Source organism: Dryobates pubescens, chromosome 8 (assembly GCF_014839835.1).
Source record: "Dryobates pubescens isolate bDryPub1 chromosome 8, bDryPub1.pri, whole genome shotgun sequence".
NCBI classification, from domain to species: Eukaryota; Metazoa; Chordata; class Aves; order Piciformes; family Picidae; genus Dryobates; species Dryobates pubescens.
The window spans coordinates 24,570,156-24,582,421 of NC_071619.1; positions in this window are offsets into that span (position 1 = coordinate 24,570,156).

A 12,266-nucleotide genomic window follows, 5' to 3' on the forward strand; every position below is an offset into this window, starting at 1 on the left:
ATATTATATTCTATAACTCTTAGAAATACAGTAACTATCATTGAGTTCTCAGTTCTGCTACTGAAAATTTTTTCAAGTTAGACGTCTCTGTCTGGAATATGCTGAAGGCATGACAGGTATGAAGACAGAGGGTATACGTGTCCTTAAGTTAGTACACAAAAAACAAGTAACCATACCCTTGGTGAAGATCCAGACAATTCCCAGCACTACAGTACCATTGTAAAAACCTGTAATTATTCTTAATTCCCTTACAGAAACCATTCTAGTCTCTATCTCAGATCAAAGAATTGGTTCACCAAAATAAAAATTTCCCTTTAATTTTCCCTTTAATTGTGAATCATATTCTTTTAATCATTCAAAGTGTGGCTGATACTTAGACTGAACAAGTAACATAATGCTTGTTCCAGACTCCTTGTAACTTTGACAGCAATTAAATCATTATCATGCTTCAGTTTAAAAACTGGCTTAGTTTACTTCTAACCTTTGGTCACTATTATTTTTTAAGATCACTTTGTACGGCCCTTTGGATTCAGGTTTCCACATAACTACGTACAGATGCAAGAATTCATTAGAAATTCCACTTTCTCCGTTCCTGAAAATGCTAACCAACGCCTGTGAATGTTCACTAGTAATCTGCTACAGCATTGGCCCCTCTCTAATTATAATCAACATAGAATCATTCATTAAAAAGATGTTTTCTTAGTTCTCTGTTGCATAGAATGCATTTCATAGAACCAAAAGCACTACCAAAAGCACTAGTTGCACTGAAAAATGCAGAATTCTTACATCAGATACCCATTATGAGGCATATCTTTCTCTGGAGTAAACTGTCATCGCACCACTGACACGAAGATTCTATCACAGACTAAATAAATTACTCATTAACACCACCTAGAAAAATAGAATTTGTAAAAAACCCAGAAGACCAAAGAGTAACTGATTATATTAACCCTAGTTAATGGGTAACATTTCAAAAATTATATTAACTTTTCAAGTGAAATAACACCAGTGATAAGCCTTCATTCTTAAATGCAAATGTTTTTCTTCTCTATGGAAGCACAAATAGACAAGAATAGATCAATCACTGCTGAAAAAAAAATTATTTTTTTACACATAGTTTTTATTCTAATTGTACAAATAATCCTAATAGCAAAAGCAAACAAGATTCAGCATTTTCAGACTGTGAGTTCCACTTTCTCTTGCTTCTGGTTTTGCTTTTTCTTGGTTTTTAATGCCACATAAAGTGAAGCTGTAGTTTGGGAATCAGGGTTCTTGTTTTAAGGTGACAAGCAAAGTGCAGAAACAGGTGTCTCACATGTTTATAAAAATAAAAACCCACAAGCTGATGAGTGCAAGTAATTTGACATACATAACTAATGAGTGAGCAGGAGTATCATTTATTTGCCTTTTACAGTTCGTCTTTTTTGATTTACTTCTGGCTAGTTAAATGTATTGGCCCTTGAAATCTTTGGAGGGTTACCCTTCATTCCAATATCCTCTCCTGTGATAATATTCTGGAAATTCTGCACAGCTGCATTTCACAAGCCTCCAGTTTGAACTGCTTCCAATTGTGGCTTTAGTATCAAGTGCAACACATTTGCTTTATGGCCATGAAGCATCTCAGGATGTTCTCTTCTAGGACATGTGTGACCAACTTGAAACCACTCTATGGTTACGTAATGTTTAATTTGGCTTCTCTTCCCAGACAATTTGACTTGTTAAATATTTGTAAAAAGGCAAGATAGTGCTCTCCCATCATGTCTTTTTGGCACAGACCTTCTGCCTTTGGGAAAAAAAATACATATAAAAAAAGATGATGATTGATATCAGTGTTTTTACCTATTGCAATTTATTGACTCAGTCAACGCAACAGGCTTCCATTTTTTCTGTTAACTTCATCATACTCAAAAGCTTTCTAAGACTGAGCCCTAAGAAAGTCTGTTTCTCTCCAAATCTCTTTAGAATACACATATTGCACATAGTTGTATTAAGTATCTTTTGACCATATTCTATGACCTTTACTCAGAAGATAGCTAACAGCAAAGTCCTCTCAATCAATATGACTCTTGTGCTATAAAATGAGGCTAAAGACAAGAAAATAATGATGTAAAAATAACACTATCCTTCTGCTCTAAGCATTTATTTATACTGACTATAATGTCAGTCTCAACCACTGGAATAGTAACGTGAATATTTCTATTAATTGTAAGAGTCTACATATTTGGCACCATCCGATGGTTTTTCTACTTTTACTCAGCAGTTCTGCAACACTTCCCCCTTTTAGTTCAAATAAGACAGCTGTCAGAAGGCACAGTTTTACTGAAGCCTCAAGAAAGCCCTGAAAATAAAGACGAGAACATGACTTAACTGACTTAACTGAGAGAAAAAGTTCAACATATTAATTATTGCAATTAATGCTGCTGACTCTCTAGACAGATATGACTGACAAATTGCCTTGATCCTAGACCTCTCATTGATAGTCTCATCAAATTGATTCACTTGCTTACCTTCTCTTTTCCGACCTTTGTCTGCTATTCCGTACCCCCTCATTTGGTCTTACATCCTTTTGGTTAAAACACATTTCCTGTTTCTTTTTGCCTTCTCCCCCCCCCCCCCCCCCCCCCCCCATGTATTTGCTCTTTTCCATCTCCCTACTTGTCTCTACTGATGCCCCATTTATGTTATAAACCACTGAGAATGAAGCCTATATGGATAAACACTGTACATGTAGAAATGAGAAAATGAGTTTGACACTTCCATCACAGCAGAAGGGGAAGGAATAAAGTAGCTATCCTTAAAACCTAGTCATTCTCACTTCATCTGCAGAAGAATCACATTTTTACTGGGAGCAGTGCAGGTTTAGGCTCATTCACCGATACTGTTTCACCACCATGTTAACTTTTAGCCGACTTCTTTTGAGTGAAGAGGAAATCATATTGAGAACTCTGAAGAAGTTATATATGAATAGAATTGGTCACGGGATAACCATTGTTTAAGGTATGTAATTTATCTCTCTCACCACAATTTTCAAATGAAAAGGACAATGATTTGATTTGTAAGAGCAGATGCTTCACAGTAAACCTATAGTTTCGTTACCATTGAAGGATGCAAACGTGCTTAATTTTGATATACAGAAATAATTCGTGCATAAAAATAACACACAGGATAGCCTTTTTTCTAAATAATTCTGGTTTGTTCTCTCATATTTATCATCAAATAAGCCTTTATTTTACTAAAGGTAACTATTTAACAAGCTGAACAGTTTCTTATCTTGCTATTTTACCCTTACTTTACAAAATAATGCAAACAATTTACTCTTAATTTATGCCTGTGGAAATAAAAGCTTTCTAGGTGTTTACAAAAACAACTTTAATACTAGCTTCATTTGTGCTATTTAATAGTTGTAATTCATATAATACAAATAGTGACCTTTCAAGAAGTTACTGCAGTCGACGATTTTCCCTGTTGGAAATAAACACTAAATTATGCAAGCCTAACAGGTATATCTCTGAAGGCATTTTATTCTATTAGTGAGAAGGCTTGATTTATCCTGTGTATTTTGATTTGGAGGAAGTGGATGTTTTCTTCTGTGTTTAAAGTTAACATATTTCTTCTGCATTAAGAATGCCAAGCCTGGTCAGTGCAGTAGTTGCTTGAACAGCAGGAATTCAACACAGAACTCCCACCTGCTTTAGAACTCTCACCTCTATCTAATATTACCTGAAAACAAGAGTGGCTCAAGGCCTCTCAGATGTGCAGGTGTAGAATTTCACTGGCCCATAAACATTCAGGGTAAAATAAATACTGTAGAGCAGAAAACACAGTTGTGATTGTAGAAGAAAAAGAGGTAGCATGTATTCTGATATGGGTGTTTATCACCCAGCATTTGTTCTTTTCTATCACCTTTCTCCTTCTCTGGAGTAGGGGACTTCCTGCAACCTATGCACACTACTATACACATTTTAGCTCTTTAATTCTTGAGTTTTCTTATAATTTTTTGAGTGGACACCACTTCCACTCACAGCAGTTTCTTGGTGTTCATTCTATGTAACTTATTGCATTGTTACTTCAGCCTCAGAGAGATGATCTGCATCTCCCTTCCACCCTCTAAGGAATCTTTCCTGGCATTTACATTAGTAATATATATATATATAAAATAATAATAATTTTGCTCCTTTCCCATGCTCATCCTCTTTGCATCTGTTTGACCCCAAATTCTCTATTCTGACACATCATTGAATCATACAATGTTTGAGGCTGGATGGTCTCTAGTCCAGCCTTCTATTCAAAGTAGGACCAACTTGAACAGGTGGCTCATGGTCATAGTATGAATTAATGTGTACCAGGGCCTTATATATGAAGTAGAAACTTTTTTTTTTTGTTTAGGAAATAATTAAATCTGCTTTGGGGGATAAATTCTCCTTTCATTAAAGTCAGCTGTAGTCTTAGTACTGATTTCACTAGTAGCATTATTTCTTCTGAATTGATACACTAGGCAGAATTGAACATAACTTCCTGTTTCTTTACTTAATAGAAGTTCTAGCTGTTTATATCTCAACTCAGAGATCATTCCTCGAGGCTCTGTGAACACTGATTCACAAACTTAGATATTTTTAGCACCTCACAGACAGACACCTCAGTTTCCTGCATAATAACAATAAATAAAATACTCTCCATTTTCTAATCAGCCTTCATAAATTAGCATTGCGGTACCAGAAATGGTGGGGAAATAGCAAGATTACTTAAAGTTTAAGGTTTCCCTTAAACTGGTGTGTTTTTATTGCTTCTTTTAAACAACATTAAACCATACTGGTATATAATTAGTTCTGCCTTTAGTCTTTGGCAGTTTTTTCCCAAGTTATAAGCTCTATAGAGCAATGTACAAGAATTTGTTTGTCCTTGCATTGAACTCTATTACAGCAGAATCACAAATTATCTGAGACCCCCTATAAATTATGAAGTAATGAGAAACAATGGAGCTCTATTCCATCTTTCCCTTACACAGTTAAAAAAAAAAATCAAATTGGAAACATAAAAGTGTATAACTTACAGATTTTGCATTTTGCTGGTAAGTTACTATGCTAAATTTAATAAATCAACCCACTTGTTGTTAAAGTTATGCCTTGGACAGGAATGGAAACTCTTCAATGGAAATGGTCTCCCTTTAATCTGAGAAAAAGTCTTCTAAGTATTTTCCTTGGATGTTTTTTCCAGTTGATACAATCAGTCACATGGCTAGGGAAGAACTGCCATCTGACATGTAACAAAACAACAACCCACACATCAGATACACACACAGCCACAGTTCCTTTCTCAAGGGTTAGGACTCCTTGTGTTATGCGTAAGTCTGATCACCTGTCCAGACTAAACCCTATTACAGCCATAGATCTGTATCTCAAAACCAATTTGGTTAGGGAACTTCAACTGTCTTCCAGCAACCTGGGATATGCTTTCACGTGTCTTGTGACATTATTAGTATATATATGTAAACCATTAGGATTTCCCCAGCACCTTAGGAAACAGACTGGTGCATTTAAACAGTCATTACCTAAGAGTTTTTTTTCTGCAGTGTTTCATAGATGTTTACAGTGCAGGTGGTCTTTGGACTTTGAAACAAATATTGACTCCAGTACATAAAGTCAGGTTTCAGGAACCTATCTGCAAGAACAGTTGTGGAATTTGTAATTTTTGGCTTTCTGACAAGGAACATTAGGTTAAATTCAGACACTTTTGACTCTTTCTAGGTATGTAATGTAATTTCTTTCATGTAGTACAGGGCTGTAATTCTCTGAAAAGTGGTCAAAATCATTCATAAATTACCTTATATGCCTAGTGCACATGAAACAATAACCAATATTTGCAGATATTCTTTTATGCTTTCAGTGAAAATATTTACATGCTTGAACTGCTTGATGCAGGCAAACACATCTACTTAGAGACTCAGTACCAATCTAGTAAATAATACACATAAGAACTTTATAGTCATTTTGCATGACTGAAAATGGGTGCACAATGCTGTTAGCTTCAGAATTAGACTCCTGTGGCTGTCTGAAGAAAAAGATACACACATCCAGCAACTTTTTTAGTCATGATCTCTGTCCATTGGTTATTCACAGCCTTTTCAGAAATGCTCCCACCATCATTACTAAAGAGCTCAAATTCACTGCTGGTGCTCTGAGGTCGGGAGGAAATGCCTAACTTAAACAGACTGATAGCTCACATCCCTTAAAAATCCCTCAACCTGACCTTGTCACCACAGTTGGTTCAGCCAGGGAAGGTTGCCATTCAATTAGCAATTTCACATACTTCACCTGGGCAAATATATTAGCAAACAGCAAACATCGCTATCTTCCAGCTATGTCTGACAGATTTCAGTGCAACTAGTCATTTAGCAGTTTCAGATAAACACGTCTGGAATAAAACAGTCAAAAATACCCTTAGATATCTGCCTAAACAGAGCACATTTGATGTAACATAAACCAACACAAGTATATAAATGGAACTAGACAAAAATGCACATACTAACCAGAACACACAAGAATTTCTGCAAGTTCCCATTTATAGAAGGAATATAGAATCAAAAATTTCAATCTCACCAAAAGATCTTCAGGCTTATAAACACAGTCGTAATCCCCCAGTTTCATTATGATGTTCATTTTTTCTTCCAAGCCTTTTCCCTATTGCTTTCTCCATCCCTGAAAAAGTATTTTGACATCACAGGATGCTTGAAAGAACCTAATCATGATGATATCTTCAAATGAGACAGATGAAGGTGCTTAGAATAATTAGACTCTAAGCTTTCAAGACAGTATCCTCAAACTTGTTACAATTATTGTGACAAACTTTCATAGATACTGGGACAATTGCACAACTGAATCATGTTACCCATGCCATTGTTTTTCCAACACAATGTTTATTATGAGAACCGCAAGAAACATCCTTTTAAAAAGCAGTTTTAAAAACAATTCATATGATTATCAAAGTTTAAAAACAGGAAAAAAGAGAATCTTTGAATGATCCCTCCAAAATGTTTAGTTCTAAAGACACCTAGTGGTTTCTTATTCCATATATTCTCTGTGACCAACAGCCTACTCACTCTCTATTGGAAAATAGAAAAACTTGGTCTTGTAAATTTTCAGTCTTCTGCCAAACAGCACCACGTTAGCTAAGAACTAAATTGGGACTTCTGAAGTGTAAAGATCTCATTTTGACTATTTGCAACAAGAATACTTTTAGCAAAGCAAAATGTCAGGACTAAGAATGTCACACCTTACCTGTTGCACTGAAAAATGCAAAAAAGACTAAAACTAATAAAACGCCTTCCTGAATATGATCTAGTGTCTGCATCTGCAATATGAATTAAGACTATAAAATTCAACATTTGGTTCTTAAGGATTAAGATAAATAATTTTTTTCATTTTTGCAATGCAGAGTATTCAAATTGTATTTCATCAAGAAAATCACAATATTCCAGGGAATGGCAAAGCAATACTGGATCTCCTCAAGGAAACAAATCCAATTTACAGCCCAAGTACATAGAAATATATAGGTCTGGCTATATTGTCCTGATCTGTGTGCCAAGCAAAGTTAGGGTAAATTCTAAGACAGATTCATGCACTATGTAACTATGCTGAGTTTCCAAGTGATAATTTTCAAAAAAATAAAAGGTAGAAAAGTCACGCAAGAATGATATGGGAATATGTATTTGAATTAACAGAGGCCTGAAAACACTTATTTTACAGATATTAGTATCTACAAAAACATGACCTATTAAGAGAATAGATAGTATTTCAGACTGATCATGCCAAGAAACCTAACTAAATATTTTTAAAATACAAGCAAATACAACAATACTTAAGGCCAAGTGAGAAAGAAAATAGTGGTGTATTTTTCTATTAGTTCCACATAGAGACATATACCCAATGAAAAAATGCTGAAGAACAGCTGTCTCAGAACCTCACAGCCCTAGAAATTTTCAGCTGTCAGTGCCTAAGGGTAACTTTTCAGTGCAGCTAGGTTTACAATAAAACAAATAGCAGATCCTGTATCCAGGGTTACAATTATCAGCTAAACAAATAGCATTTAAAAAAAACTTATCTACTAAACACATCAGTGGCAAAACCACAATTGCTTAAGATAATAATGAACCAAATACAGGTGTGTCTGCAAACGGCCAGTCATTTCTAGAAGAAAGGACATTCAGGAGGTGGAGTAGAAATAAAGCAGAACGATTGGAGAAGCCAAGACACTCCCAGGAATGCCATTTGATGCTGAGCAAAAGGGAGCTGCACTGCCCCTTTGCTGCAACGGGAATGATTTATTGTCCTCTTTCCCATCCTCCCCAGAGCTGAAAATATGATTAAGAAAAACAGACTAATGAAGATACTGATCAAGTTCAGATACACTTCCTCTATTTTCATCTTCTCCCCCGGAAAAATCTAATTTCTTTATCTGGAATCTGTTAGACTACGTCTAAATTGTAGAGGAGCCACTCAGTAAACTAATGTCCAGAAAACAATTTGCTGAACTCAAACACCAATGGATTTTGCAAACTAAATCCATGTATTTTTCATGCTTACTTTCCCCAGATTAGGGGAAAAAAAAAAAAAAAATCCTTTACCAAAGCAACCTCTGTTCAGATCCATGAAGAAAGTGGAAAAATCTCCTTGGAGAGTTTGTTAAAAGATTCCTAAACCTTCTATAAATACTCCTTTAAGAGTATTTATAGAATACTATATATATATATATGTGTGTGTGTGTGTGTGTATACATATATATGTATACATATGCGTGTGTATATATATATAAACACTCCTTTGAGAGGGTAAGATTATCAAGGTAACTTTTGTATGATATTTCTAAATACCAATTTTTCTTGGCAATCAACCGCAAACCTCGCATCATCATTTAAAGTATACTGAAACTCTAAGTTACGCAAAGTGCATACGCAAGATGCAAAATGTCAGGAAGAATTTTGATTTTTTTTTTTTGTCTGAAAAGAGACACCAACAAGGCCTTTGCAGTTGTTAAGATTACTGAACAAGAAGAAAACTGCAAACTCCTCTACTAGTCGTATCGCTTGACCATTTGCCACTGGATTTACCTTCAGAAGACAATACAAACATGTTTGGTATTAATAAAATTATTTAACATAACCACTTTAACTCTTCCTCAATTAACTCATATCCATATAATCAAAAGACTGATTCAAGGAATTGGACAACTAAATTTTTTTTTCAAAGTGGCCAATGATTATGAGTGCTCTACAACTAAGGAAAAATGGAAGCGCTCAACATCTCCATACAGGCTCTAGTGGAAGTAATTTCTCATGATGTAGTATCTTTCAGAGTAATAATAAAAAATAGTAGCATAAATTACAACAATTCAGATCTAAGTTAAGCACTGATTTTGACTTACAAAAATTAATCAATGAGGTGCAGATTAACAGGGAAGACCAACAGAATTTAAGTAGAATATACAGCAGAGAGCTCTCAAATTTTGTGAAATCTTCTGCTTCTTAAAAAGTTTGCTACACTGTGACAGCCTGAGTAAATGGCATCTTCCTCTACCTTGCCTTTTTAACACTATCAGCCCAATAGTACCTATATACATATTTATAATAGTATAGCTACCTCCTGGTCTCTTCTCCCAGGCAACCAGTACCAGAACAAGAGGACACAGTCTCAGGCTGCATCAGGGGAGGTTTAGGCTGGAGGTTAGGAGGAAGTTTTAGACAGAGAGAGTGATTGCCCATTGGAATGGGCTGCCCGAGCTGGTGGTGAGGTCGCCGTCGCTGGGGGTGTTCAGGGCGAGGCTTGACAGGACACTTGGTTGCATGGTTTAGTTGATTAGGTGGTGCTGGATGATAGGTTGGACACGATGATCTTGAAGGTCTCTTCCAACCTGGTTTAATCTATTCTATTCTATTCTATCATATGAATTGAAGAAAATACACAAGTACAAAGCACAAAGACAGCATGAAGGTTTGCAATGGTAATGCCAGAATGCAAATAAAAGAAATATGTGTGTATATATATGCATGTATATATATATAATTTCAAATAAGTCTACTGGTAAGCTGTTTAAAACATAGATTGGTCCGTATCAGCAAATAACAGGTTTAGGTACTCTTTTCTAGCTGTAGTCAATAGACAACACTGTTCTTTATCTAACCTAAGTACAAGAAAAACTTCACAGAAGTGAAGTTATTAATAGCTGACTTTGAATATGAACAAATTGTATTAGCAAAGTTCAGAGGAATTTGAATTTACTAACTCATCCAATTCTCATTACCATTAGCAAATTACTGTATAAAGCCTTTGCTTACATGAGATACGTTAGTTCCTTTAGACTATGAAGCAAAATCATCCAAGATAAGGAAGAGGACTGCAGACTTAATAAAGTCTATTCTGTCAAAAGATAATGAACTGTGCTTGCTGCAAAATATATTTCTTCTTTTAGGAGAAAAGCTTTTCACACTGCTAAATTTCCATCTTTGTGAGCAGAATGACAGTTAATCTGATTCATTTTGTCCTGTTCTGGGCTTCATACCTGTTTTCATCCTTATGCTTCAGTATTGCTGGAATGAGAACAGCTGTGAATGGGCATGTTACTATTAGCATGTACCTTGGAGGATTTGCATATGGGGTCTGATAGCAGCCTAAATAAGTCTGGTCCTATTCTGAAGAAAGAAAAATGACAACTTCATAAATCTTGTGTCAATATTTAGCATCTTATTTTCACAGAATCACCAAGGTTGGAAGAGACCTCAAAGATCATCAAGTCCAACCTATCAGCAGCATTTTCTATCATCTGCCTCAGAATTCCATCTTCTTCATTCCACAAAGATGTATTCAAAAGGAATGCAAGCTCTAACTGAAATTAAATTAGGAAATTGCATTTTTTTTCCAAGATACAACTTTAGATTTTATGCAGAGGTTAGATTGTATTAACACTTCTGCAATCACATCACATGTAGTAACAAAGGAATAGTACCATTTCCTCTGTTCTCTTTCTGTTCCACACTTTAGCTTGCTATACTTCAAAGAAGGCTGAATTTCAGGAGAAGAAAAGGTGATTTTAAGTTGCCTTAATTTCCCTCCAGGCTTAGATACCCAAGAAGAAGTCATCTTTGTTGTGAACTACATTTCTAAGTGACCTACAGGCTGCTTTGCACCTTAAGAAAGCACTGAGCCAACAACCGTTTACCCTCTGGTCCCACATCCAACGTAAGAATTCCTATAAAGCTGTAGAATGCACCAGGCTTATGCATATCAAATTCTGTAAAAAACATGTGAATTACTATAAATAACACTTGAAGAACTTGTCTTCAGTACATAATAGACCAACAAAGGAATAGGTAGATTGGAATCTACCATTTTATTTTGATTCTTGCTAAGCAATTTTCTGATAAAAGTGTCCACCCAAAAATTTCTCTAGAAAGAGAATGGGGAATATGAACTACAAGATCACAAAGAAGGCACAGTTAAAAATAAAATCAGAAGTTGTAATTTTCATGAGCTATAACTGACAGAAGCCCCAGTGTGTTTATTTAGGATGCACTCTAGTGGACAAAATCAAACTAAGCTACAAGTGTTATAAAAAGATACAAAACTAAAGCCACATGTTGGAAGTAGTAATTAGAATTATCTACTAGCAGGTTTTAAAATACTGTCCCTTAACACATTGCCTACTTAGATATGACATCTGTATGAAGACTGACATTTTCATAGTCAAAATGCTGGATATAAGATGGAAAATTACTTATCAATTTGAATCTCAATAATAAGATTAAGTTATACCTACTGGCTCAAAAGAGAAACTCCACATATTTATCCAGTTATACAGTCCTTCTGAGATTGGCACAAGAAGCTGCTGTGCGCACAGTGTAAAGAGGTGTTATTAGAACAGTAGTATCTTAAAGTGTGGCCTTAAAATACTACTATTTTAACTGTTACTAATAAATATAATGATAAATTATAACAGAATTGCTTTACTGGGCATCAACTGTGAGGGCATATTCAATCCACAGAAAAGTTTCTTGACTGTCATAGAAACTGCAAACCTATTCCAATGCAGAATAAACACAGGTAGCAAAGCCTGACCACCTAGTTACAAAAGTAGATCAGTTTTTCGTTACTTAAAATGTAACACAAACATTTCAAAGTATTTATACCTGGAAAGTATTTATACCTGGAACATGGCATTTTTCTCTTTTAAGTATGTTCATATAAGACATAGCAATTAAATGTCCAAAAAGCAATATG